Source organism: Esox lucius, chromosome 18 (assembly GCF_011004845.1).
Source record: "Esox lucius isolate fEsoLuc1 chromosome 18, fEsoLuc1.pri, whole genome shotgun sequence".
Taxonomy (NCBI): Eukaryota; Metazoa; Chordata; class Actinopteri; order Esociformes; family Esocidae; genus Esox; species Esox lucius.
The window spans coordinates 21,357,612-21,380,037 of NC_047586.1; the positions used below are offsets into that span (position 1 = coordinate 21,357,612).

Genomic DNA, 22,426 nt, shown 5'->3' on the forward strand with positions numbered 1-22,426 from the left:
ACAAATAACACTGACTTCCTGCCAAACAGTGGATTCACCCACTCCCCGCCTATTCACCCACTCCCCGCCTATTCACCAACTCCCCGCCTATTCACCCACTCCCCGCCTATTCACCCACTCCCTGCCTATTCACCAACTCCCCGCCTATTCACCAACTCCCTGCATATTCACCAACTCCCCGCCTATTCACCAACTCCCCGCCTATTCACCAACTCCCCGCCTATTCACCAACTCCCCGCCTATTCACCACTGACTGGAGGTCAATTGGGACTGTCACTACAGAGTTCTACCCATGCTGGACTCTGAACAAAGAGTCCTTCTCTTTCTTTCTTTCTCTCTCGTTCGCTCCCTCTCCCCGTCTCCTTTTCCCTCACCCCCGTCTCCTTTTCCCTCTCCCTCTGTCTCCTTTTCCCTCTCTCTCTCCCTCTGTCTCCTTTTCCCTCTCCTCCTGTCTCCTTTTCCCTCTCCTCCTGTCTCCTTTTCCCTCTCCCTCTGTCTCCTTTTCCCTCTCCCTCTGTCTCCTTTTCCCTCTCCCTCTGTCTCCTTTTCCCTCTCCCTCTGTCTCCTTTTCCCTCTCCCTCTGTCTCCTTTTCCCTCTCCCTCTTTCTCCTTTTCCCTCTCCCTCTGTCTCCTTTTCCCTCTCCCTCGCTCTCCTTTTCCCTCTCCCTCTGTCTCTTTTTCCCTCTCCCTCTCCCTCTGTCTCCTTTTCCCTCTCCCTCTGTCTCCTTTTCCCTCTCCCTCGTTCTCCTTTTCCCTCTCCCTCGGTCTCCTTTTCCCTCTCCCTCTGTCTCCTTTTCCCTCTCCCTCTGTCTCCTTTTCCCTCTCCCTCTGTCTTCTTTTCCCTCTCCCTCGGTCTCCTTTTCCCTCTCCCTCTGTCTCTGTCTCCTTTTCCCTCTCCCTCTGTCTCTGTCTCCTTTTCCCTCTCCCTCTCATGGCTTGCTAATGAAAGGACATTAGTAAGGAATCACATTATAATTTAACTATGTCTCTCTCAACCATGGCTCTCGCCAACCATATCCTAAATACCACAGGAGCACTGCTTCACATTGAGCACCAGACTCCATCCAATCCATTATTGATACAGGAGAGTTGAACCTTCCATTTGCGTGTTCTCTGTTCCCCGGAGAGAGGACCACACAATCTACAGTCGTTGTGAAGCACCGGGATGTTCCTCAAAATTGGGGCACTGAAATATTGACCGAACATTTTTTATTTAAATACCTTCATAATTAACAGAGACCCTTATTCAGAAGTACTTAGTGTGGAGTGGTTATATTTTCATACCTTTTCGTACTGGCCCCCGCAGAATTCATAAGTACTTAGAGGTTATATTTTCATACCTTTTCGTACTGGCCCCCCGTGGGAATCTACAACCATAGCTGCAGGTGCCATGCTTCACTGGCCTGGAGACATGCTGCCTTGAGCAGATGTTGCAGTGCTACTTCTATGGGATTAACACGACATACACACCAGTGGATCCCAGACCTTTACCGTTCTTTTACCACCAACTGATCTTTGTAATTCCTGCAGTACCCCTGAAGTACACCCTCGTGTGAATTTTACCCATAAGCCTATGGTGCAATGACAGTACCAGTCAAACGTTTGGACACACTTACCCATCACATTATATCTGAAAAATACGACAAATACATTTAGAGAAAAGACATTTGGGGTCACAAAAGACAAACTTAACAATGACTGAGGAGGGGAAAGAAGAATCAAGTCATTTACTGTCAATAATCAAACCCAAATGGAGGTGCTGCCATCCCAGAGTCTAAGTGGCATTTGGCCTTGCTACTCCAAGTAACTGCCAATGTCAAATGATTAAGGGTCCATCCTATTTAATGCTAATTTGCTGATTTATTTTCTCAGAGACTGGCTTTAATTTGATTATGCGTGAACTAAACTCCTTTCCCTGATCGCAAGGACACCCTGTCTGCATTTAAAATGGACCATGGTCCATAAATAGGGACTACATTTGCCCAGAGCACTCCAGCCAACTGTCCATTGGTCAAAAGTAGTGTAATTTAGTTAAGAATAATGTTCCATTTCAGTCGCAGCCTATATACACTGCCCAGCATAAGTGTTAGGACAGTAAAGTAACAATTTGCTGTTTTTACTGTACACTCTGAAACTGAAGTCATGAAGTCCCCAAAACATTCACCAGCTGTTAATGCAAGCAAGAACTTGCAACTAAATATTCGTTTTTATACCTCTTACATTTGCATTAAATTAAATTTTCCTAATACCTGTGCTTGCATAAAATGGGGGGGGGGTGAACCTAGTGCTTTTATCCTCAGTTGATAAAACATATGGGTTGAAACAACCAGAAATATAATGTGACAGTTTGTACTTTTGCCCCATATTCATTTTTCAATAAAAGTTTCATATGCTTTGAGTGTAGGGATGTTAATGATTAATCCACGATCGATTATTGTCGATAAGAATTTGATCGACGACCATTTATTAGATCGACATAGGCAATTTCAATTTAGTATTAATTGAAAACGCAATGTATCTAGTTGGGCGGGAAACCCTCAGAATAATCTCCAGCGGTATAATCCAATGAAAGATTAAGTCAGCAAAAATAAACATGGCTTGTGATCATTTTGATAAAAAAATGATCATGTCCCCTGCAAATACTGTGTGTTAAAATAACACAACGACTAGGCAAACAAACATCATCTTCCTCTCAAATGACCATTACATCGATGTTCGCCAGAAATAACTGTCATCAACAACAGGCAGAGGATAACAAGAGATTTGCCAGGTAATAGAGAGAGATATGATACCAATAAATATTATTGATTGTGAAGGTGGAACCGGGATATAGCATTCCATTGCGAGCCACAGTCACTGTTAGTATAGAAAGGCGCTACTGAGATAAAGTATCTTTCTGCAGGATATTCTACCACCGCAGGATGGAAATCCAACGGACTGGAGGAAAATTCCCCTGGCAATACATGTGCATCCCCGTGACCTCAGTGCCATCCAAGCGGGTGTTTTCAACTGCTGGACTAACCGTACCCCCCATGTGCTCACGACTCGCCCCTGGTAGTGACTGGTCGTTTGCAAACGATGTGTTATTTTTGAACGAATCTTTTTGGTGAATCGTGATGATTAATCTCAGTAGGATCTTCGGGTCTTCGAATCACGTTCACCGGAAGAAACGATGAACGAAATGAACAGTGATTCATGGCTCATTCGGATCTCCAAATCTTGATCACCGGAAAAATCGATGAACGAAATGAACAATGATCCATGGATCTTTCGGCGGATCACCTGAAGGAACGACGGAAGGCCAACGACTAACGAGGAAAGTCTTTAATCTTTCTGATCTCTGTGTAAGCCTCTCTCATTAATCATCATCCTTAATTTTCCAAAGTAAGAAACGTTAGCTACAATAGATATTAGGACAGTAGGCTGTTATTCAGCTGTCAAGTGACTACGTTAATGTCATGTTCTGGCACAGGCAGTGCGGCGGGGATCCCTCCTGGCCTGACTCAAATGACTCAAATGAACGAAATGAGTCAAAAGATTTGTTCTGTTTACTGAACAATTTGAAAAGATCCGAATCGGTAAAGTGAGTCGAACTTCCCATCACTAGCCCCTGGCCATTTCTGAAAATAGAAATCAATAAGTTTGCTTGGAAATCAGATCAGCTTGCCGTAGTTTAGTAATCGGACTCCGAAGACAGCTCATTTTAAAGTTGTTTTTTTATAACAGAAGAAGTTTGTTTTTGGTGCTTGTTTGTTTATATTTGATATGGTTGTATAAAATATTCATGGTATATCCGAAGATATCCGTTGTCGACCTCATTTAAATGTAGTAGGTATACTCATCCAAAAATGGTTTTGATTGATTTTTTTGTACTTTCTGAATATAGGCCAAAGTTTAAAATTACTTTATTTTCATTGACCTTTTAACTATTTCTGTTTTAAAATATACTGTTTACGTTCTTAATCCAGCAAGGAGGTATAAGATTGTTGCGCTCTTATTTTTCAGATTATTTGGTCACCTACATGGTGTCAAATATGTCCACGTTTTGTAAAAATTTATATTTTATCTAGGAAAGAAATTACACATTGTAGATTTTTTGTCATAGACACTTTTAAAAGTACGTTTAATCGATTGATTGATCATTTACGATGCCGACCGTCGATTAAGGAAAAGCCTTAAAATTTGCAACCCTATGAGTTTAAAGCAAAAATACCAATTTTGACCAAACTGTCCCAGTGAGGACCTCTGCTTACTGTAACCAACCATACATCAAACTACCTAGTGATCCACATGTTCTCAAGAGCAATGGCTTCTTTCTGCTCCTTTGTCCCAATCACTCCACTGCTCAAAACCTTGTGGTGGGAGACTGAAGCCATGAGTCAGAAGAAATGTACCAGTCACCTCGCTGCAATCAAGGTACATGTGTTCCAAAACGGACCACTTTTAACCTGCCTATATTACTTCACATTCTAACACCAGACACTGTATAAAGGAATGACTGTCCAAAGCCATGTTGAGATGGTATAAATATACATTACCTGCTTTGCTGTAGTGAAGCAGATCACCATATGAGGATAATAGAGGAGCATGTCATAGTAACCGCTGCACTTCTTTAAGGACCTGTTTTCTTTCATGGAGGTGATAGAGACATTTTCCAGCCTCTCTATTCTCTCATCCTCCCCCTTTCTCCAACCTTCTCCCATCTTCTAATTTCACCCGTTTGTTCTCTGCCGACTCAAACATTTCCACTTTACTCTCATGGAGTAAATAAACTGGCCATCCTGCCTGTAAAAAACGCAGCCTTTGATGTTTTTAACAGGACGGAGCTAAGCAGGAGGGCCTCGCAGAGAAGCAGGGCCCAGGATGGAGCTCCGCAGCAGGGCCCAGGATGGAGCTCCGCAGCAGGGCCCAGGATGGAGCTCCACAGCAGGGCCCAGGATGGAGCTCCGCAGCAGGGCCCAGGATTGTGTCGTCATGGGCTCTCCACTCAGCATATTACTTGTACACTGCTTTTCAGATGCTCTTTTTCTCACTATCAAAATGATAGCATGTCAGTTGGGCTAACACGTGTCCACGTGTTCCATTTTGATTCCCGGTCCATTCCAACATGCCTGTCTCCGAGGCGACAGCGCAACATGAGGGCCTATCAGAATACAAATTCCATTCCAGAAGATAGCAGGGCCAGTGAAAAAAATTCCAAGAAAAAAGAAAAACATTCTTAACCTGCGCCCTCCATGTCTCTGTACTTCCATGAGGTTCTGTCTGTCTCTTTTCCTATGAGGTTCTCTCTGTCCCGCTGTTTCCATGAGGTTCTGTCTATCTCTCTGTTTCCATGACATTCTGTCTCTTTTTCAACGAGGTTCTACCTGTCTTTCTGTTTCAATGAGGTTCTGTCTATCGCTCTGTTTCAATGAGGTTCTAACTGTCTCTCTGTTTCAATGAGGTTCTAACTGTCTCTCTGTTTCCATGAGGTTCTGTCTGTGTCTCTATTTCCATGAGGTTCTCTCTCTCTCGGTTTCCATGAGGTTCTGTCTGTGTCACTATTTCCATGAGGTTCTCTCTCTCTCGGTTTCCATGAGGTTCTGTCGGTGTCTCTATTTCCATGAGGTTCTCTCTCTCTCGGTTTCCATGAGGTTCTGTCTGTGTCTCTATTTCCATGAGGTTCTGTCTGTGTCTCTACTTCCATGAGGTTCTGTCTGTGTCTCTATTTCCATGAGGTTCTCTCTCTCTCTATTTCCATGAGGTTCTGTCTGTGTCTCTATTTCCATGAGGTTCTGTCTGTGTCTCTATTTCCATGAGGTTCTGTCTGTGTCTCTATTTCCATGAGGTTCTGTCTGTGTCTCTATTTCCATGAGGTTCTCTCTCTCTCTATTTCCATGAGGTTCTGTCTGTGTCTCTATTTCCATGAGGTTCTGTCTGTGTCTCTATTTCCATGAGGTTCTGTCTGTGTCTCTATTTCCATGAGGTTCTGTCTGTCTCTCTGTTTCTTTATCTTTCTTCCTGTTTCACACCTGATATTAATGGAATCAGGAGGGGCTGAGACTGCTGTCCCACATCTCATTCAACGCTCCCTTACACAGGCAGTAGGCAGGAACTAATGCCATCACAGCCAAGCCCGCAGACCCCTGGGCTCAGGACCCCTGGGTGTCTCCGTCAACCCAGTGACAACATACGACAGGTCTGACTACGTGACAGGAGCACAGTGCCGGAGGAGCACAGTGCCGGAGGAGCACAGTGCCGGAGGAGCAGAAGGAGAGTGAAGGAGTTAAGGGTCAGGAGTAAGAGGTGATCAAGCGTTGCCAGGAATGAGGAAGAGGGAAAATAAATAGAGGATGAAGAGGTATGGTTTGGGGGGTGGGATGAGGAAAGAGTTGCCAGCCACAGGGGGATCTTGCTCATTTAAAGAGCAGCATGCTTGACAGCTCCCAGGCTACAGACAGATGTGTGCTCTGCCGTGTGTGTGTTTGTGTGTGTCTGTTAGTGTGTGTGTTTGTCTGTTAGTGGGCACTAGCGGCAGGGAAATGTGGATGGAGTGAGAACCGGGGGGATCGGAAAGATGAAGGGGAGTGGAAAGTGAGAGAGATAGGGAGAATGAATGAATGCTTTAGGGAGAATTATAAAAACCTCTTCGGATTCACTGCAGAGATATGGGACTCGGATTCAGTTCTTAAGCATTGGGACGATGGAAAAATGGGTTTTGTTTGATTGAGTGTTGACTCTGAGCTAGACGAACAAACCGTCAGTTCCAAAATATTTTGTTCCATGTAGAACAACCATATGACTCTGAAATCAGCTAGCCAGCCAGATTGGGCTTTCCTCAGCACTGACAGGCTAGCTTGACACGCTGACTCTTGGCATTTTTAAAGGTATAGTTAATAGTATATTTTTGTGTCAACATGTACAGTCATGCAAGTACACCCACTGGAAAACTGTTTTCTTTACATATTTATACATATGGACATATAATCTTCAACATTGAAAGATAAAGATTATACTTTGTAGTCATTTATTCATTACAAATCAGCAGAAATGCAATTTCATAGTATGGAAGTCCACTCCGAGCTTTCATAGCTGATGTGGCCACTTTTGGTACAAAGGTGTGAAACTTCAGCTGAAATAACTTGACATATCCGTTTCTTGTAACTTGACCATGGCAAGTTGACCAAGCCCAGAGTAAGCAAATCAGCCCCAAACCATAATGCCACCACAGTTACCAGCTTTACAGAAGGTATGAAGAACCACTGTTAAAAAGGATTGTTGTGGTTTGCAAAACGTAATGTCTTGCAGCCAAACAACCACACCTTTAAATCAACTCAGAGCACATTCTTCCAGTAGTTTTAGTTTTTACCCAGGAGTTATCGGGTAAATGTCTATTCGGGTCTTGATATTCTTTTTGAGAGCAAAAACCTCCCATGTAGGCCAAGTTTGAGCCTTGTCTTTTTGACAGCTGACTCATGCACTTTGACACTGATTGTGTGACCCCGGGATTCTTAAAGACTCAGGTCTTGGTCTGAATTAGGCAGGACAACTTTAGATTGTCAGAGGTTTGGAATTATCTCCATTTGTAGATGATCCAGTAAACAGTGGAATTATGTACTTTGAATTGATTGGAAACCATTGGAAATTGTTTTTTAACAGCTCCCATGCTCAACGGCATCAATAATCTTTCTTCCGAGGGCCTCAGACAGGTCTTTTGATCTTGGCAAGATGATACACCCATACGCTTAAGACCAAACAAGACCAGATGTCAAGTATTTATAGAAAGCAGGACCCTCCCAAGGTATTCTTACTGATTCTAATTTTAGCCATTTTCTGTGTTGGTAAAGTTAGGGGTATACTACATTTTTCTGCAAAAGCAAATTACATTTCTGTATACTGTAATTGCATACATGGTTTTGAAGTAAAACAAATGTTTGAGATTTTTGTTCAACTGAGTTATATTTATCAATATGGTCGGAATTTAACAGAAATGTCCATGTGTCCCAATATGTAAAGAAAAGCTTGTAACTTTTTCACATGACTGTATCTACTTCCCCAGAATCAGAGTCATTTGCAGGGGTATTCCTTTAATGCCTCAGATTCCAGTATTATGGAGTATACAGTAGGTAGTTTTATCGAGCCAATACTATCTAGCCTTAGGGCAACGACTGAAGAACTGATACTGTCGCATCCCTGTTAAAATACTGTCACTTCACCTCATTAGTCAGCAATTGTGACAATTAGCCATTGCACCAACTTTCGAAATCAACTTTCTTCAAACCACAAGCAGACACATACAAATTGTTTCCCTGAGCTCATCTGACTCTAAGAAAGAAGATAAAGAGGATCATTGTCAAATAATGAAACTATCCCTTTAAGTACCAGAGTCTATATTGGGCTCTAAATGTCTCTCTGTTCCAAAATAAGAAGTGACAAACAGACAATATGTGTTTTGGGACAGTGTCCAAACTGGAAGGGCAACCAGAGGAAAGTCCCCTAGCTGAGAAAGGAACCCGACAGCGCACCTGCCGAGAAATCTCGAGAACATCTACAATTGTTGTCCTTTGTCCATTCTACCAACAATCGTAAAAAATACAACTGCTGCCGTTCTAAGAAACGAAACCAGGGGGCCGTGTCCCCAAAGCATCTCAGAGCAGCATGCTGTTTGAAGACAGCAGGGACAGACAGAGGGTAGGGGTCCTTCCTGAAAGAGCGCTGGGTCTGATTCGAACCCGCGCTGCAGCAGAACATGTGCAGCAGAGGCAGAGGCTTAGACAGCTGGACCACCCGACGCCTCCCAGTCTCCCCTTAGAAATGGAAACGAATACTAGCAGGAAACAAGCTTCATGCATGACGGCCTGGTACCGAACGAGTCAGACGCGTCCCGGGCCAACGTCAGCTCAAGCAGTCGATGCCGTGGACAACAAGGAAGCTAAACTCTGCGGGGAGAGGAGAGTGAAAGGGAAGACGGAGCGGCCTCTTACAATCTTCTGTACAACCTGTGGCTAACCGTGGTTAGCTCCGTCCTACATGGCGCATGGCCAAGCGCTGCTGGGGGACGAACCACTGGGCCAGGCTCTACGGATTCAATCATCTCCGGGGCCACAGTAGCGACCAGACAACGGAGGCGCACTCTGTCTCCCTTTCTCTCCTTCCCTCCCCTGGTGTCTTTGTGTGTCAGCGACGACAGACTGGAACCGAGCCGGCTCAGATGAGCCCCCCCCCCCCCGGTCCGGGGGGCACGACAAAAGGACAAGTGGGCGTGGGTGCGAAGGAGGGGTCGCCAGGTGTCATGGTGGAGGACAAAAGACAGAGCACTAAGGGAGGACTGTGGGGGGGTCAGGGGGTGAGTGGGGAGGCAACGGGAAAGTACACACTAAGCTTAGAACCCACTGGCGGTTAGATGGTGTGGCTGCAGCTGATAAAGGCTATCATACACAACACACACTTCAGAACAAGGCGCGCACACACAAACACACACAAACACCGGTTTAAAGATAAAGACCTGGGGGAGCTTTGTATTACACACGTATGCTCACACTGACTTTCACAGAGCAACAATTTAGCAGTCGGCTGCCCCCCGATGGTTCTAAAACCAGGGAGAGTTACAAGGCGTGCACGCACGCTCACACACACACACACACACACCAAAGTAAAGGATGGGGTGGAGTGAATGATGCTGGGGGAAGAAAAGTCCTGTCTGAAAGATAGCAGAGCTGAGAGAAACGACACCCCCTGCCATGTCAAGGTTCTCTCCCGCTCCCTCTCTTGTTTCTCTCTCCAGCTCTCCCTCTCTCTCCCTCCTCCCTCTCCCTGTGGTCGGGTGGCTGTGCCAGCTTCACCATTTCACACCCCTCTTTTCTCTCTAATTCCGTTACGCCTTGTTTTGGAAGTCAGCTCTCCCCTTTTCCCTCCCCTCATTCCCCCTCTCCATCCCTCACTCCCTATTCCTCTCTCCTTTTCCCTCCCCTCATTCCCCCTCACCATCCCTTAACTCCATCTTTAGTTGCAGCTAATGCAACTGGACAGTGAAAACGGGAGAATGTTCAGTAAAAGAAGGTTCTGAAATAACGTTAGAATTGAACCCAGGCTGCAGCAGTAAATACGCGCTCCAGAGGACACCCTGGGATACATCCATCCCTCTTTACAACAGCACCCGTTACAAATACTGTTTCAAACAGCTAACCCAAGGCAGGCTGGCCGGGCATTCACACGCCAGGACACTTTGTTGCTCCCGCCTGAAACCATGGCTGGGAATGGGGGGTCTGTTGAAGCGCTACCACTCGTAGTCAGTAGGAGTCGATGCGGGGGGGGGGGGGGGGCTGTTGGAGCGCTACCACTCGCAGTCAGTAGGAGGCGATGCGGGGGGGGACTACTGGAGCGCTACCACTCGCAGTCAGTAGGAGGCGATGCGGGGGGGGGACTACTGGAGCGCTACCACTCGCAGTCAGTAGGAGGCGATACGGGGGGGGGGGGTCTGTTGCAGCGCTACCACTCGCAGTCAGTAGGAGGCGATGGGGGGGGTCTACTGGAGCGCTACCACTCGCAGTCAGTAGGAGGCGATGCAGGGGGGGTCTGTTGGAGCGCTACCACTCGCAGTCAGTAGGAGGCGATGCGGGGGGTCTACTGGAGCGCTACCACTCGCAGTCAGTAGGAGGCGATGCAGGGGGGGTCTGTTGGAGCGCTACCACTCGCAGTCAGTAGGAGGCGATGCGGGGGGGTCTACTGGAGCGCTACCACTCGCAGTCAGTAGGAGGCGATGTGGGTCAGCGAACCTCTGAGTGCACGTGTCTTAGACGGTTATTTTTTACCTTTGTTTATCGTGGGTCTCCTGTGCGAGTCAGGAGCTTGGCGCTGGGATGACCGCAAGCTGCAAACATTCAAGTGGCTCTGGTACGGGGTGTTTTGTCAACCGCTGTTGATCCGGCTGCCAGCTCAATGCAAATGACAAAAACAACAACGCTGATAATAGAAAAATACTTTCGTTTCTCGGGTTCTGCTCTTCTTCTCTCCCCCACCCCGCCAAACCATTTAAGTCTTCTCCTCTATCTTTCTCCTGGCAGACTGTGAGTCCCTCTAATCTCCTCTAATCTCCTCCTGGAGTAAAACGCATCAGATCCCCTACACAACTCATGCGCGCATGTTGAGTGTGTCTACCCGTGTCCCGCCTGTCACGAAGCCTCTTACAGGTGCCTGGAGGTACTGTAGAGTCAGACACACCGGAACACATGATGACACATCCCAACAGGCATCCCATTAGGGACGAGTGCTTAAAAACAGTTCCACACCAGGCTAAGCCGATTCCCCCAAGTGAAATTGACAGGACTCGAGCAGCAATGTTTGCGCGCTTTTCTGTTGAAGTGAACAGGGCGGGTTGGAGTCGGAGCCGAGTGTTTGAGATCCGTAGTTGTAACCGTTGGGGTGCGTGTGTGTGTGTGTGTGTGTGTGTGTGTGTGTGTGTGTGTGTGTGTGTGTGTGTGTGTGTGTGTGTAAGCGAAAGTGCCCCGGGCAGTAGGTGAAATGCAGACTCTCATCTCACACACATCATCTCATTTAGGCACCTCCGCCTCATCGCAGCATCAGAGAAGCCCTTTGAAGTCAGGACAAAGAGGGCGAATGAAAATACATTTTTCATTTTTCTGTTCGTCTGAAGAGACCAAGCAACCGGCATTTCTCTGTCTTTCTCTCACTACTTTGTGTACATGTGTGTGTGCTCAGAGAGTAAGATCCTGGCGGGATCTGAATCGTCCATTTATAACACAGCGAGGACAACAGGACAGTGCAGAGTACAAACTACTGCCTGGGTGCAGATATCAGCCAGTCAGTCTGTCAACTTGTTTCCCTACGTTTCCCTACGAGGACAAAACTCACCAAAAGATCTGGATATTACGTGAAAACGTAAACGTAATAGCACAAAAAGTGGTCAATAATATTTGTTACTCGTTATTGTTCAAGCTATCTGTGTAATTGTGTAATTACTCCTTTAGATGCACCTATCAACTACAGCCCATAGCCTCCAGAACAGCCTGAATTCTTCAGGGCTTGGATTCTACAAGGTGTCTAAAATGCTCCAAATGAATGTTGGTCCCTGCTGACGCTATGGTGATGGCGTCACGCATTTGCTGCAGATTGGACGGTGGAACATTCATGCTGTGAAGAGCCTGTTCCATCCCAGAGATCCTCTATTTTGAGTTGAGGTCTGGGGATTACGCAGTCTAATCAGGTAAACGGAACTCTATGTCATGTTCCTGGATTCGTTCAAACACTCTGCCATCCAGATGACGTAAAATGAACATAACTTGTTGGACCAGCCATGGTTTTTCCACTCCTCAAATGGTGTTCCTCAGGGTTCAGTTCTAGGGCCTCCCTCCTGTCTAAACACCAAGCCACTTAACTCTGTCATATCCTAACATGGTCTCAATTTTCTTCCTTCCCCCCTTGTGACATGCAGGTGGTGACACACATTTCTACGAGCCTGGCAGACATTTGTGTTTGGATGTTGGCCCACCACCCTAAACTTAACCTCAATAAGACGGAGCTGCTCTACATCTGGAGAAGGCCTGAACACACCAAGACCTCTGAGTCACGGCGGACATCAACACAGTGACCGACCCCCCCCCCCCATGGGTGCAAAGACAATTGTTGTGACATCCTTGAAAAATCAAGGATGTGACTTGGTTCTGCACGTATATGATATAGAACATCTTTGGGGTAGGGTTCCCTGTTCGATCCCAGCTCATCAAACCCCTGAAACCTATCCAGGATACAGCATTCCACCAGGTGTTCAATTCCCAAATCCTCCCATGTCACACCGCTCCTCTACATACTCCACTGTCTTCCAGTTGAAGCTTGCATCCAAAATCTAATGTCAAAATGCCTGTGATCAGTCAACAATGGCAATCCGTTCTATCACTACAGCTTCCTAGCTAAATACTCTAAGTGCTGTCAGGGAGAATTGTCAGGTTCTGGCTGGGGGGCTCTAGGCATCTCTACACTGCTGTTTTTGATTGTCCCCAATTAGAGGAAGCTGCCCTGCATTGACTCTAATTGGGGACCCTATTTAAGTTGCCCTTGTTTTGCTTTTGGTGGTGGATCATTGTTTGTCCCGGTTGTGTTGTGCCTCAGATTGAGGTGTTCCTCTCCTTTTGATGTTTTTGTGCGTAATAATAAAAGGATGTGTTTCTACACCCGCTCTTCGGCTCCTGTCCTACCCTGTGACCCTGACAATAATGTGTTCCAAGCGAAAACCAAATTGTTTTTACCACAACAAAATCTTCACAAGCTGTTATGTACTACAGACCAGCAAAAAAAAAATGTATACCTTGATAATGTCTCTTTTTACTTAAATTCAAGCTACAAAAAAGATGTATTGACATAGAAATGTTTTCATGTGCATTGCTCTAACAAACATACGCTATACACACGCATCCATACCATAATACACCATACGAGAAAATATCCTCAATCATAACAGTAATATTCAATAACTGCAGCAAGACCATACAGTCAAAAACAGACAAGGAAAAAAATAAAATAACGAAAAGGACAGGTCACAATATTATCATCATATTAATGTATTATTTGGATGCGTTCCCAGAGCCTGTCAAGTGTAACTCGCAGGCGTATTCACTGAGATTTTCAGAACAGTCCGTTATACCAACGTGTTTCAGACAGACCCTCAAAGTCCAAGAGTCTAAGGATACAAAGGTAACCGAGGGAACGCGCCTAAACGAACATCGCCCTGTGGCACTCGCATCTGTAGCTTTGAAATGTTTTGATAGGTTGGCCATGGCTTACATCAATACCGTCATCCCAGACACCCTGGACCCGTTCCAGTTCAAATACCGCCCCAAGAGATCCACAGATGATGCCATCGCTACTGCACTCCGAATGTGTCCGATTACTGTTCATTGACTTCAGCTCTGCGTTCAACAATATAGTGCCCTCCGAACTCATCACTAAACTCCCTCTACAACTGGATCCTGGATTTCCTGACTGGTTGCACCCCAGGGGAGATTGACACAGGGGCGCCCCGTCGTTGTGAGCGTCGTCCACTCAGGTCATCTGCTGGGTCGTTATCAAAAAATTATAATAATGAAATACAGAACTTGTTTTAAATGTTTAAGGAATCTGAAAAATACAAGAATGTGTTAGTATTGAAGGTCTCATCATACAAAAAAAACGAAGAAAAAAAAGAATACATTGAAAAAGAAGAGGTCCAAAATGAATAGGCGGTGAACCCCAGTAGTGGGGCTATCGTGTTGGTTTCAACTCCAATGCATAGCTCTAGTCTCCTAGATAACTGGCATATGATATTTTTCTATAGGTGACATCAATAGGTTATCGGAAAACCAAGAGGAGCTATTAGTAAAAGATGAGGTCCGAAATGAATATGCTGTGAATGGCAAAATTTTAATCTTCAGTAAAATAAGCAGAGAAAATTCAAAGAGACGATAGGATGTATGCGATTTAGTTTCTCTTTCCCTCCTAAAATAATGTAGATTTACATGGACAGGAGGAAGAGGGGTGGCATAGATGGCTTAGCACATCCCAGGGACGGAGCTTTCTACCGTGTCAGAGAAAAGCCGTGGAGATCATCGACGACCCCGTCAACTAGTTTGTTACAGACCATTCACAACAGGTGCAGCCAGGGGCATCTGGATTGGTACCAACCGGTCCCTGGACTGATTCAACCCCCAGGCCAGAATACTTTCATATGGCAGTGGAGGTGATTGCCCAAATTCTCTGTCAGTTTTGTGTGGAAAAACATTTCCGGCGAGTCCGCACAGCTTTTACAGTGTAGGAGAAAATGGGGCAGAGTGAGCACAAGCTGTCCTCTCTGGGTAGACAGTTCTGCCTGTGATGGACGGTTTCTGTGTGCTCCCAATTTGTACTTAGTTAGTGCTTACAGTCACAGTGGTCAGATAGTGGGCCACATAGGGCAGTCTAGTTAGGGCCTGATGGCATTTACATTTCCTTTGGGGTTTTTTGTTCTCTTTTCCCTGAAGATCATACAACCCCATTTCCAAAAACATTGGGTCGCTGCGTAAAATGCAAATAAAAAAAACGGAATGCAATGATGTGCAAATTATTTATCCCTATATTTATATGAAATGTTGAAACTGAGAAATGCTATTGCTTTGGGAAAAAATACTTGCCCATTTTGTATTTGATGCCAGTAACACGTTTCAAAAAAGTTGAGACAGGGACATGTTTACCACTGTGTTACATCACCTCTTCTTTTAACATTAATCTGGGTTTGGGAACTGATGAGACCAATTGCTGTAGTTTTGACCGTGAATGTATTCCCATTCTTGCTTGATAAAGGATTTCAGCTGCTCAACAGTTCGGGGTCTCCTTTGTTGTATTTTTCATTTCATAATGTCCCAAAGGTTTTCATTCGGTGACAGGTCTGGACTGCAGACAGGCTAGTTTAGCACCTAGAATATTTTACTACAGAGCCATGCGGTCGTAATACATGCAGAATGTGGTTTGGCATTGTCTTGCTGAAATAAGCAAGGCCTTCCCTGAAAAATACATCACCTGGATGGCAGCATATGTTGCTCCAAACCTGTATATTGTTCAGCATTAATGGTGCCTTCACAGATGTGAAAGTCACCCATGCCATGTGCACTAATGCACCCCCATACCATCACAGATGTTGGCTTTTGAACTGTGCACTGATAACATGCCGGATGGTCCTTCTCCTCTTTAGCCCGGAGGACATGGCACCCATGATTCCCATAAATAATTAAAAAAATATATTAGTCAGACCACAGGGCAGTATTCCATTTTGCCTTAGTCCATCTTAAATGAGCTAGGGCCCAGAGAACGCGGCAGTGGTTCTGGATGTTGTTTATATAGGGTTTCTTCTTTGCATGGTAGAGATTTAACTTGCATTGGTGGATGCAGTGGCGTACTGTACTGTGTTCACAGACAATGATTTTCAGAAGTGTCCCATGCAGTGATTTCCACTACAGATTCCTGTCTGTTTTTAATGAAGTGACGCCTCAGGGCCTGAAAGATCACAGCCATCCAATATTGTTTTCAGCCTGGATTCTCTGAATCTTTTAATGATACTATGTAACGTAGATGATGAAACCCCCAAACTCTTTGCAATTTTACACTGAGAAACATTATTCTTAATTTGTTTATTTGCCTACTGATTAAATAATTTAGATATAATGTGATGTATAAAAACAATAACAATATAAGACATTTATATTACAAATAATACCATTCTTATATAAAGTATTTGCACAAGCTGACTACAAGAGACTTGTTTTTTGCTTGTCAAGAAATCATATTGTTTGTACAGTCTTTCAAAGAGTGGTGAACCCCTCCCCATCCTCACTTCTGACAGACCCATCCTCTCTGGAATGATCTTAATACCCAGTCATGTTACTGACCTGTTGAAAATGGACCTAATAGGTTGTGCGATATTCCAACAGGTTTAGTTTATTAGTATTTCCAGTCTTTTGCTGCCTCAGTCCCAACCTTTTTGAAACATGTCGCTGGCATCTAATTCAAAGTGGGCATATATATTTCAGGAAATAATCAAATGTTTCACTTTCAACATCTGATATGTTTTGAACTGTTTTCTATTGAATATGTGGTATAAATGAGTTGCACATCAATTAATTCTGTTTTTCTTTACATTTTACGAATCATCGCAACTTCTTTGGAAACAGGGTTGTACATTTTCTTCACGTTTGTTTATAAAGTGGCTTGGCCAGATTGTCTGTGTGCTGTTCTATTTGTTGGGTTCTTGTGTAGTGATTAGTGAAGTTCCCCTCAGGACTAACTGGCTGAGTGGACTATTTTCAATGATCAACTATTGCATTGTTCCGCACATGCATTGTTAAGAATCTCTCTCTATATCATGAGGAGGATCTTACAGGATTCTGCATGCAGTATTCGAACTGGGTGTTTGTCACATTTGTCCATTTCATGCTTTGTCGGCGGACCCCACACACCACGCCTAATGGACCCGCTGGTTCTATTATTAATCTGAATATTTGGAGCCAGGTCCTAATTGGTCTGCCTGTCTTTCTCTCCCTCTCTTTGACACCCTAACAGCAGTTTTTCTCTCCTCTCTCTCTTTCCTTGTATGTCCCCCTCTTACTCTTTCCCTCTCCTTAGCTGTCCATCTCTTCCTCTCTGTCTCAACTCATCTCTCCATCCTCCTGTCTTTCTCTATTGTTCATTATCACCCTCTCTCACCTTCGCTCTCTCATTTTAATCTCCTCTCTTGAGAAGAATTCTCTTAGGCCATTCGTATTTTAAATATGGCAGCATACAGGCTTCCCATAGCGGCCCAGTACCTCCGAGCTGGTTCAATTTGAGACCTTATCATCTCACCAAATTGAATTGACAGGCTGAAGAGAAGAAAGGCTCCTGACCCACATTGCTGACACAATTAGGCTTAGGACCTCCGCATCTCAGATGGGACAAAGGAGCCGGGATGAGAAAGGAACACAGTGAGGTTTGGAGTGGGACAGTTCAGCAATTCACTTGTCGTCTGAAAAGGGTCTTGTTTGTTCAATGTACGTATTTGTTGTCATTTGTTTATAAATGGCTGATGGAGCTACACATTGAGTCAAATAGTGTGTGTGTGTTCACTGTGTGTGTGTTCACTGTGTGTGGGTTCACCGTGTGAGAGTGTGTGCGCGAGTGTTCACTGTGTGTGAGTTTGTGTGTTCACTGTGTGTAAGTGTGTGTGTTCACTGTGTGTGAGTGTGTGTGTTCACAGTGTGTGAGTGTGTGTGTTCACTGTGTGTGAGTGTGTGTGTTCACTGTGTGTGAGTGTGTGTGTTCACAGTGTGTGAGTGTGTGTGCCTTGATATGTCAAGGCCTGCATGACATTAATGACTGCGACACTAGGTGGCTGTGGGCCCACTGTTAATGAGTGTATTAGGTTGGACATAACCTCCAAGAGATGGGGGCACAGCGAGATAATTACAACCCCAAACAAACGGTGGTGTTACTCATAGGAAAGAGATGGACATGGCCATATTGTGTAACCTCTACACTAATGGAAATACCAGGAAGAGAGACTGTGTGGTTGCGGAAAAACCATTGGCTAATTCACCATCCCCATCTTACAAGTCTATTATCACGCAAATGGGATGCTAAGTGACATATCCAAGTCGCTTCGACTTAGACAGGCCGCTAGATGAATTAGTGAATAGGAGGGTTTTCTACTGAGGAATGAAAGAGACAAGCTCTGAAAGTGAAGGCGGTAAAACAGCCCTCTCTCAAAAGGCCGGTTAATGATTCATTAGCCCAAATGGAGCAAGACACCACTAAGTAGCCTAATGCTAATCTCTAGTCATTTTCCCACAGTTGCACTCAGTAAAATGGTGTCTCCTGTCGCTGGTTCACTCATTTATTTGGTCCTTGTGTTCACTCTCTCACTCATTTGTTTACGGGAGAGGAGAAATAACTGGTGCCGTGCATGTGCCCGATAGATTCCAGATTCCTCGTCTGAAGCCAATTAAATGGAAATGAACGAGTTCTGTAATAATACTATCAAATATTTATTTAAGGATGTTTGAAATATGCGTTATTTTGGAACAGTGATTGAGTGAGTGTGTGTGTGTGTGTGTGTGTAAGAGAGAGAAAGAGCACCAGATGGCAAGATCTTCTTTGGCGTGAAGGAGAGAGAAAACGAGAACGATGACAGATTTGCAATCCGGCGAATGGAAACTACTTCAGAGTTTCAGAAACTTTTTTTGGCCAAGAACAGAGAGGCGAAGCATGGCCATCTTCCTCTTGACCCTCACTTTTTCAAGTAATCAAAACTGTTATTACAATTCATCTACGATATCTACTACCCCGGTGCCCTGAACTGTTCAATGAAGTCATCACATCCATCAAGCAATTTCGCTATAGGAAACTACTACGTAATTAAACATTCACTTTGGCTACTCACAAATTGTTATTAAACACACATAAATCCCATACAAATATTTTTAAAAGCAGGTAAACAAATGTATCTAAGAGATTTAGGTCTAAAGTTTTCAGTGGCAGAAATACAACAAGATGTTTTCGGGACATTCATGGAAATGAATGAGGATTCATAGGAGTGAGACAAAATACCCTCTTTAAGTCTATGAAGGAAGTGGCAATGCAATCAACTGCCTGTTTCCTTGTGGGTTCTATGCCACTGCCCGGGGCCGGGTTTTGAGAAACGTGGCTCTAGGCTATTGAGATTAGGCCAGGTCTCCTTACCCTTTTGTCCTTCACATTTGCATTTGACGCATCTAGCTTCAGACTCTTCAAATAAGCCACGGCTTCTGCCGAACAAATCAAACTAAATGGTATTTTACACTCAAAAATGTTATGTCAGGGGCACCCTCGACCCAAAGACTTAGCACTCATATCCAGAGTGACTTACAGCACAGCACATACATATTCATCCCGGTCCCCTGGGAGAATCGAACCCACAACCCAGTCTTTGTAAGCCCCATGCTCCACCAAGTGAGCTACACAACCTGATCCTGACGCCTCCCGTCTTATCCGTCTGAAGCATCAAAGGCCCTAGTTGTGATGTCTGCACTTGGAGGGTTCTCCGTTGAGAATGAACAGATGCACATATCTAGACACTGGCGAAGCTACCGGCTGTCAAATGACAAACGGCGGACGCTGAAGGGGTTCTTTGAATGCTTAACCACATGGAAGGAACGACAACAGATCTCACGTGTCGTGGGTTGCCGCATCGTCATGGTAACGCCAGAAAGCCATTTGAAGGCAGATAGAGAAAGCAAGACGGGGACAAATACAGAATGAAAGAGGGGGGAGAAAGACAGAAACCATATAACGACCACTAATCTCGGAACACTCCTGGGACCTGGGAACTGTTGATGGTTCAAACTGCACATAAAGCCTGAAGATTAGACAACAAGCCTTTCTGATCACAGGCCATGTGTAAATTAGTCCATCTCTATCCGGATCAGAATCAGTTCCTCCAAAAACACAACCCATTTGACAAAGCACTGTCCGTACTATTGACCCAAATAATGAGAGCCAAGCCATTTTTAGCTCCAGGCTGCTGGTACTCTATGATTCCTGTGCTACAGGGAAGTGAGGGCAGCTGCACTTGACCAAGAGCATAAGAGACAGCTTGGTCTCACATGCAAATGTCTAACTGAACACTAGCAACACAGAGACAGAAAGAGTCTCTTTATATTTGGGAATGTTGGCAAAGTGGCTGGCTGCTTAACTGTTCATTTGAATCTATTCAAATTGATGCCTCACAGTTCAGAGAAGTACCTCAGCACCAATGCCAACGTTGACAGTTCGATGAGTTGCAATTTGTGTTCCCTCCATCAGGACATTATCCACTGAAAACACAGATCCCTAAAACAAATAACTAAAAAATGCAGAGAGAACAACAAAGATGTTTCGATGAAATGAAATGAACCGGGTTGGCATAATTCCTGGCATATAAATGAAAATACAATCACATTTTTTATCCGGATTGGTATAGAAAGACCCGGCCCGGGATAAGCAGAAGAAAATGATGATGATGATGATGGTATAGAAAGAAAATCACAGTTGCCAAAGTCTCATTAGTCTTTTTGTGATTCCTTTGAAGAAGAAAAAAACAAATCACTTGCTGTGTTAGAGTTTTCAGTAACTGTTATCACGTTATAGCTCATTGACACTGCCTAAAACAAACAATCTCTATTTAGCTGCCCGTTGCATATTCAAACGAACAATCACATACTCTAATGAATGGCTAATCGTCTGACTTACTACAAAATCTCATTACTAATGTTAGCAGGGGACCTGTGCCCTAGACTGAATGAGTGTAAAACTGTGTCAGTTTATGTCTCTAGTCTACACCCACCTTTCATTCAACAGAGCCTCTGGCAACATAGTCCGTTGACATCCAGTCAAGCTAAATAACAACAGTGGTTACAATGAAAGATTTTCACATTGTTGGAATGTGCAAGGACAGAGATACTTGCAAAATACAAACAGTCGTAGCATTATACAGGTCGATGTGTAGAATTTCCCTGACATCCTGAGGGAGCGTAGCAGTTATTCAAATGTGTTCAGAACTGTCCCTGCATATGAGTGGTGGCCAATAATGTGAACGAACTGAGTCAATGTGGGTTTTGAATAACTGGTCCATGCAGGAACATAGTTGGGTCTGGAAGTAATTGGACACTGACACAAGCTTTGTTATTTTGGCAGTTTGCCAAAATACAGTGGATATAAAAAATCTACACATCCCTGTTAAAATGGCAGGTTTTTGTGATGTAAAAGAATGAGACAAAGATAAATCATGTGACCTATAAACAATTCAATTAAAAAACAAACTGAAAACTTAGAGGGGTACAATAACCTGGTTTTATTATTAGCATGGAACCATGTGGCATTCGCATTTGGAAGCTGTTGCTGTGAACCCACAACATGCAGTCAAAAGGGCTCTCAATGCAAGTGAAATAGACCATCTTTAGGCTGCAAAAAAAAACATCAGAAAGATAGCAGGAACATTAGGAATGGCCAAATCAATCGTTTGGTACATTCTGAGAAAAAAAGAACGTACTGGTGAGCTCTGCAACACTAAAAGGCCTGGACGTCCACGGAAGACAACAGTGGTGGATGATTGTAGGATCCTTTCCATGAAACTAAGATCAACCTGTACCAGAATGATGGGAAGACAAAAGTATGGAGAAGGCTTGGAACGGCTCATGATTAAAAGCATACCACATAGATGATGTGGGCATAGTTTTTTTTTTCTCCATACTTTTGTCTTCCCATCAAAACAAGGTGGAGGCAGTGTGATGGCATGCATGGCTTCCAATGACACTGGTTTACTACTGTTTATTGATGATGTGACAGAAGACAGAAGCAGCCGGATTAATTCTGAACTGTATAGGGATGTATTGTTTGTTCAGATGCAGCCAAATTCAGCCAAGTTGATTGGACAGCGTTTTAGTTTATTGATGGACAATGACCCAAAACATAATGCGAAAGCCAACCAGGAGTTTTTTAAGTCAAAGAAGTGGAATATTCTGCAATGGCCAAGTCAATGACCAGACAAAACGTAAGGCAGAAAGACCCACGACAAACAACAACTGAAGACAGCTGCAGTAAAGGTCTGGCAAAGCATCACAAAGGAGGAAACCCAGCGTTTGGTGTTGTCCATGTGTTCCAGACTTCAAACAGTCATTGCCTGAAAAGGATTCTCGAAGTATTAAAAATTTACATTTAATTTATGATTGTGTTAATTTGTCCAATTACATTTGAGCCCCTGAAATAAGGGGACTGGAAAATGGTTGCAATAAGGGGACATGAAAATGGTTGCAATTCCTAAACGTTTCATCCGATATTTTTGTTCAACCCCATTGAATTAAAGCTGAAAGTTTGCACATCAATTAGATCTTGTTTGTTTCATTTCATATCCACTGTGGTGGCGGACAAAGCCAAAATT

The 22,426-nt window shown here is 44.3% G+C and overlaps 1 protein-coding gene across 4 annotated transcripts in view; it reads right to left on the minus strand.

The window, feature by feature from the left end:
• The window catches only part of LOC105017520 (1-phosphatidylinositol 4,5-bisphosphate phosphodiesterase beta-1), a 134,696-nt gene that overhangs the window by 92,528 nt on the left and 19,742 nt on the right, over positions 1 to 22,426 (minus strand). The window lies entirely within an intron of this gene.